The following is an 8,047-nucleotide window of genomic DNA, read 5'->3' on the forward strand; positions in this document are numbered from 1 at the left end:
AATATATATATATATATATATATATATATATACTATAATTACTTCTATGTTATTTTACTATTGAAGCCGTGATAAATAGAAAGAGACTATATACAAGTGTACAACTAAAGTGCACACTTTTTATTTAAGACAAACATATTCAATTTGTGTACATAACTTGTCACAATAGACAGTTATCTTTACTGGATGGTTGTTTCTATAGATTCTTTAGTTCTGTGATCTATATCTGCAACTGCATCTCTCTAGATCGTTTCAATACAAAAAAAACTCTTCGCTATGCTACATGTAATGAATAATACACTTATACATAGAAATTAAATACTTCATCACTAATGACACTAAAATATGCAGATATATATATGAAAGTGTTTTATTAACGTACACGTATACACAAAAACTAAGTACACACCACTCAAAAAGAAATACACACAAATATACACACAAAACTCACAGGTATTATTCAACATGTTTTTTTTAATATAAATCCTTACCAAGATAATAATAATAAGATGTTTCTGAAAGTCACGGCAACTTTAGAAATTTCTGGATGAAAGGTGAATTTCAAGGCTTGATCTCTTGATAACATATCTCTTAAAAACAAGTGTAAGCTAAACTGTGGAACAGCTAGTACATGAATGATTTACTAAATGATATATTAATAAATGATAACGATACAGTAATCGAGATTTACCAAAATGTCTGGCTAATTTATATACCATTTCAAAGTAAATTCCATCATGAAAGTGAGAAAAGTATCTTAAATTGTGGTGATTTGATTGTCTAATAGTAAATCATACTAAACTAGACAATCTGATAACTTGAGCAACAGTCTAACGCACTTCCTCTGGTTGGCTATGAACGTAGCCTGGTGTCGCCAAAACTTTTGTCACCTTTCACCTTAACATCTCTACCTTCCATGACTTATTGTAGCATCAGGTGAGATTGGCATACTTCAAGGTACTTCTTGACGTTATTGAATGGTACCTATCTTTTCATCATGAAGCTTAATAGATATGTGGAGGTTTATGCACATTAGAATAAGAAACACACCATTGGCTAGTTGAAAAACAAGATACAGAAGCGTTTAGAATTTGATCTCTCATAGCACAAGTCAAGACTGAAATCATAGATTCAAGCTAATTTTAAGAGAAGTTTAGCTAGATGTGTAAGTTACAAATGCTGTAACTATTCAGTTAGAAATATCCCTTAGCCTAAAATTACACATCTATTCACTTATACACATATATATTGCTATATCACCATTATATATTGTCACGTACACCAGTACCTTTTAATATACTGCCTCAGCCTATATAGAGTTTAACGTGGCTATCTCAGGTTACCTTCCACAAGTTATGTCTCAACAACTGTGGTGGGTAATTTGCTGTCATTTGCCAGTCATCAAATTCTCAGATTTTTCTTTTCGGCTATTATGAAAAGAGTAATCGCTGGCAGAATTCAGCCAAAGTTCGATATTTCAGCGAGAATTCTCAGATTCAGAATTAACTTTCGAACTGTTATTATGGTACATATACTAATATACACTTAAAGGGAACTCAATTCTCTTATCAAATATGTGGAAGTTGTATATAAAAAAAAATGTGTTCTAAGAAGAATTTAATGAACATTGTATAGTTTGTTAAGCATTCAGGTAGATTAAGCAAGTGATTCTCTCGAAACTTCAGACGATTTTTCACCTCAGTAAAACACTCAGTAGTTTGAAATGTAAGAATTTTAACACTATTTCACCTTAGTTTGTGAACTTTTAACAATTATTAATAGCTCAGAAAGCAAGGAATGTTACTTCCTTTCAGCTGAATTATGAAACTCTAACTTTCATTTTCGGTCATGCAAACTAATAATATTAAGGATCATATATACTGAAGATAGCCATTCTAACGGTGCTTATCAAGTGAAAATCATGCAATGTAGCTAAACATTGCAGAGTGAAAATCACTTGTTAACTCAGAAACCAAGTGGTATGTATCGTATAGCTTTCACATGTCTGATATATTAAGTGAGTGGTTGTCATGTAATGGTAGACATTTCAGCTTGAGAAGATCACACACTAGCTTTAAAACGTAAGGGTCACAAACCACTTTTGACATTGTTTTTGAACACCTAGCTATCATTTTCAGATCTGAAAATTGTCGATACATTAGTCTTTATATCTACTGACACAAGCTGCCTTAATTGGGATAATCAAGTGAAAGTAACGCAAAGTAGCATATATACTGCACTGTGAAAATTACTTAATGGTCAGAAAACAAGGATTACTATACCCCTCAGTCAGCAATATTTCAACTATCTGATCATCTTAGCTGATGATCTGGGTCCAGTTCCAACCATTATATATGGGAGGCTGACGTTGATATATCAACACCACTCAGAGCTGATATATTCACCTCTAGATCTGACATTTCTTCATCAGGCTCATTGTAAATAGCTAGATAAGTGTATTCAACTTCTTCTTCCCCAACCTCTGGGTCTGAAAGTGATAAAACAAAATATTCTCCTCTGACTCTCCAGTCTCTTTCTTTGAACCCTGACCAAACAAGTTCACTAGAGGTTTATCAATAACATACGGACGCAGTTTGTCGACATGCATCATGCGTATTTCTCGACTGCTGCAGCTCATATATTAATGGACTAACTCATTGAATTACAAAAAAAGATCAAATCTAGCTTGAGCTGAGCTGCTCTCATGCCAATGACCCATACCAAAGCCAAACCTAGTACTGATGCTGATACGTCATCTCCTTCACTGTTTTATCATAGCACACTTTCTTTTCTATTGTGTATTCGTGTGCATCAACTAACGTAGGTCTTAATCACTCTATATTCTTGCAAACATTGTGGAAAATCTGCTATAGGGCGTGGTGGTTCATACATTACATTCAGAAGGAGCAGGATTCCTTACCCAAACATTAGTATGTCGTTATCCTGTTCAATTTTTCTGTATACCATTAAGGCATACAATAAATATTCATCCCAGCTGGTTTGCTTAGAATTAACAAACTTCGCAAACATACACTTAACAGTCTGGATTATTCTTTCTACTGAACCATAAGACTAAGAATGGTAAGATAAAGTATGCATCTTCAGTATACCTAACATTTACACAACTCAGAAAACAGTTGACTGTTGAAGTTAGCTTGCTGATCGACATGGACCTCTTCAGATGCTCTAAACCATGTTTTACAGTGCTTTGCCAACATATGAGCTACAGACTGTGCTGATATGTCAACTACTGGATAAGTCTCAACTTTGCAATGTAAGCAATAACTACCAGTATATATTGATAACCTAATTCCATCTCAAGAAGTGAACCAGCTATATCTAAGGCTATTCTCTGTAAAGGGGAACCAACAATTCTCTTTTAAAGTTTACCATTTTTGGTCGAATTTTTCTCTGGGTGGTACATCCTATACTGTTTAAACTAACATTGAATACTTTGAATCGAATGCAGCTAGAAAACCACTATTGAATGTTAGCATATGATCATGTAACACCTTGATGTCCGCCAATCTTTGTGTTATGCAAAGACTGCAGCATCTCATGCCTTAGAGTTCTCGGGACCACTAGCTGCAGTAATAGTTGAAAAAAACTGGTTGGTGGAATATACCAACAGTACAGCACACCTCCTGCACTCATAACTGATCATACAAATGCAACAGGTAATACGCACTCATGTTATGCTCCTCAACCTGGGTTGGCTTTACTTTTCCTTACTGCACAGCAAAAAGTGTCCTTGCTAGTTCTGTGTCCTTTAATTGTTCTTCCCAGAGCTTTTGAAGTGATAATTGGAATCCATCAACTAGTACAATTACTTACTGTATGGCTGAATGTCATCATGATTACAGTAGTTTCAACTTTCACACAATGTTCATTGTTCAGAGATTCAAAGAATGAATAGGGTCTCACCACACATCGAGAAAATCAATCAACGTTTCTATGTTGTGTGTTCTGAGAATGCTGTATGACAAAATCGTAATGCTGCAATGCTGCTGTCTAGCATGCATTTATACCTTCGAGATTTTCTAAGTTTCAGTTCCAACTTTGATTTTTAATTAATTGAAATACCAGTTTTGGGTGCTCAGCTTCAGACTTGAATGTGCGAGAAAATAATAAAATGTTGTCAACATAGACCAGGTATTTCTCCCAGTGCACCTTCTTTAATTTAAACTCCATTAGCTTCTCCAATACTTGCACTATTATAGGTACATACCAAGCAACACCTAGCCCTGAGCAAGATAATTATCACAACTTTCCACCCCCAAGTTGGTGGTTAGATCTAACATGGGAAATTTAGTTTTCCAAAGCTTTTGGAGCAGCATTTATTGCTTGCTTTTTACTCTATTGAACTAGCAAAATACGAACATTTTAGTTTATAGTAGTCCAACATTCCACATGCAAAGCAACTGTTTTGCTCCTATCTTCCAGAACTATGTTCAATTGGAGGTATCGCTGGCATCAGCTGCAGCATATAACACATGGAAAAGCCTGGATAGTCTCTTTCATTTGCTGAACACCAGTGTGGTTGTGATGCAGGCCAAGATGTGTGAATAATTGATTATCCCTCAGTTTATTTCTGGCTTGGAATGATGGAGGCTTCTGGATAGGATGGCCCTGTTTAAGGTACTGCTACTGCAGTTGCTACAGACTTCTTTCTCTGCTGTGATTGGTTTGAATTTACTACCTCGTACATTGTCACTACATCAAACCAGGTGATGTCTCATTGCTTCACTAGGAAGTTGTTTAATGAAGTTATCCACCAAAATGTTGTCTTCTTGATCTACTGAAGTCATTGTTGGTGTGAGCCTTGAACTCAGTCCAATGGATTGTTTGATTTTCCATTGAGTCATAATATTGGTGCAACTCAGTAGTAACTGCATTACAGTCGTAAAGTTGTGTCTCACTCAAGTTTTTGACTCCATCCAGGGTTGGATCATTCACACTCAAGATAGGGTATGAAGTGGCCTGTTCTGAAAACAAACCATTCCAGGTAGTTATATGTCTGAAATTATTTAGAAAATGGTACATATCTTCTTTTACTGTACCTATGAAAGTCGAGGGCGTGACTTATTTTTCTTCTCTCATGGGAGTTCGTGGTTGGGGCCAGAGCCTCTACTCATAAATTCTCAGCTAACACCTGCTGAGGTCTCATAGACACCCTCCTCACCATTAGGTGCTTCCTATTTCACCTGCTAGTAAGAATACTCCTGTTGGTGGATGGGTTTTCTACTAATCATACTATTGTGGCTTTGATTAGAGCTGGGGTGGAGTTGGTTTGGCTGGCAAAGGCCTGAACATATTAAAATAACTTCATCCAGTTACAGACCCGTCAAGTGCCATATCATACTGACAGTTTTCATGTCCCCCTCTCACTGAGGTCAGTGTTTAGTGAGAAAGCACAGTTGACTGAACTGTGTGCTTCAGAAATTGGCATCTCTCCTTCCTGAGTGTCGTCTGGAGGGAAATTGGTAAGTGTACTGGCTTACAATGCTAAAATTCGGGTTCGATTTCCCGTGGTGATCACAGCAGATAACCCAATGTGGCTTTGCTTTAAAACAAACCTTCCTGATTTATCATTTGCAAGTATAGATAAATCAGGTCTTTTTCAGCACTGATGAAAGTTTGACATTCAGAAATGGACTTCTCCTAGATCTGACATTCCTCTCTGACAAATGTCTATCTTCAGGAATTAACTCTTCTTCTTGCTCATACATCTTTTATGTGGTGAAAAATTCCATTCTTTTACAATGAAACTTTAAAAACTTAAAACCAAGAGATTAAGTAAGGATGGTCCATACGTCAGGTGAAATACAGAAACCCCACAATATGATATTACGTTGTCATGCATCAAAATTGTTTCCTTACCTCTCCATTCTGTGGCACTTTCAGGTAAGACTTATTTAACTTAGTGTGACATGAGAGGTCCACTTGATTATTGGAGGTTCGACAAGATACTTACTACAAAACATTTCTATGTTCTTTGTCTATTGAAAGTATGATAAATAAATAATGATGAAATTCAAGTGTACAGTTAAAATGAACAAGGTTTATGGTAAACTGGGTTAAAATTGATTGCCTTTACTAAAGCGTTAGTTCTATAGATATTCTAAGTATGTGACCCTTAGTTCTAAACTGCATATCTATAGGTTGTGTTTCAGACTACATCAGGTGAGATCGTGTTACAGCCTGAATGAATCTCATCTTAGTTACCTAAATCGTTAATGTCAGACTTTTCCAGAACAACTAACTAGTTTTTTCCATATGAAATACAAGAGTGTTCGTTACCTCTAGAAGCAACCTAACCACCCGTGGAAAAGATACTAGTCTAACTTCATATTCCATAGGTAACTTTATACTTATTTTCCCCACGACAAAAATAAAAAAGGCGATACTCTATAGCGTGAATAGCATGAAACAATAGGTAGCTAGAGCATAAGGAATTCAACAGCTTTCTTTGCCAACATGTTACGTGGAGACTGCAGATACCTGAACAGAGATAACAGATAAATTTCGATATTAGTACAAGGAGGTAAGAAACACTTATACACCATAAACTTTAATTGTCTGAATTGACGTGTGTACCCACATCAAAATCCTTTAGAATGTTTCTGCTCCTAGTAGCATTAAGAAATGTCAGTTAAAAAGATGAATATATCACTGTATAAAAATTATTCATTGTATCAATAAACTTAGCCTCAGAACATATAATGTGGTATTCTAATAAGTAATAAGTAGAACGAAGTCTAATTACTTAAAGCAGCAGTCATAAAGGCATCATAGTCTAATGCCACTAAGTGGTCATTTTATCAAAGTTGGAACATTTTAAGTTCTAAATACTGGTTTATTTTTATATCTCACTTTCAGTGTTATTTCGAAAATAACAGTGACAACTCAGAGCACAGGGAAATCAATTTTCACAAAATAAAAAATAATCAATACGTTTTAATGTTTCGGGTGCATTTATATTCAGAAGCAGTAGAAACATATTATTTCTGGTGTAACTTAAATTCAAATGGGATTAAGAATATTAATAACGTTGATAAAATGCAGTTCAACTTTGCAACACACACTTGGTTATCGTGAAATTCCTGATTTCAACAATACCTAGAAATATCATGATGTGTAAACTTAGAAACAGCTTGTTTAGGCAGTCTATCTAACGTCTCTGCACTATAAGAGAGAAACGAAATGTATCTTAGGAGATAATTATAAATAGAAAGTAAAGAAATGAGAAAAAATTAAACTGTTAAACGTAATAAATGATAAAGAATGCTAGTTGAGCCAACTGCATAAAGAAAGAACGTGTCTAATCCTTGAGGGATTTTCATTGATATAGGTCCTTAGGAATAGCCCCCGGTTATTGGGTACAGGTCAATATAAATGAGAGAATAGTGTAGACAATCCATTTTTCTTATATGATTCTGTAACTGACACTGGATATAGTGTTATTTTAGTAGTACTTTTTCTCAATGTTAACAAAGTAATTTACATATTAAATAATCTTACGTACAAAAGCAAGAATATATAGAACTGAAGCATGTTAGAAGAACTCTCTTATCAGCGTAGCTTAACTGCACTTAATTTTATTTAGAAATTAAAATGAACCATTTCCTGCTTATTCAGTATCAAACATATCGTGAGCAGCAGAGTGTGAATGTACATAATGTGTAGTGTGCATAAATAGTTATCTAACTGACAAAGAAGTAAATATAGTCGAAGACTAAGATTTCTAGACAAAAACAAAAAAACTTAAGCTAGCACATAACCAGTGTATAAATTATTATATTTTCAATATGTCAAATGTAAGCATTTATACAGGTGGCGTAATAAAATAGTTATATATATATATGCGTTATTCAGGGTTTACTCAAATCATCACGTTATTGGTGGATACATGCTAACAGTCTAAATATTCGTTAAATGGGTACAAATTCATAGTTTTAGATTTGGAACAGGCCTTTGGCACTGATGGACTATACGAAATATCTTTATTAGCGATCTCCATATTTTAAATAAAAGAAAAATCGTAAGG

This window comes from Limulus polyphemus, unplaced genomic scaffold (assembly GCF_000517525.1).
Source record: "Limulus polyphemus unplaced genomic scaffold, Limulus_polyphemus-2.1.2 Scaffold9, whole genome shotgun sequence".
Taxonomy (NCBI): Eukaryota; Metazoa; Arthropoda; class Merostomata; order Xiphosura; family Limulidae; genus Limulus; species Limulus polyphemus.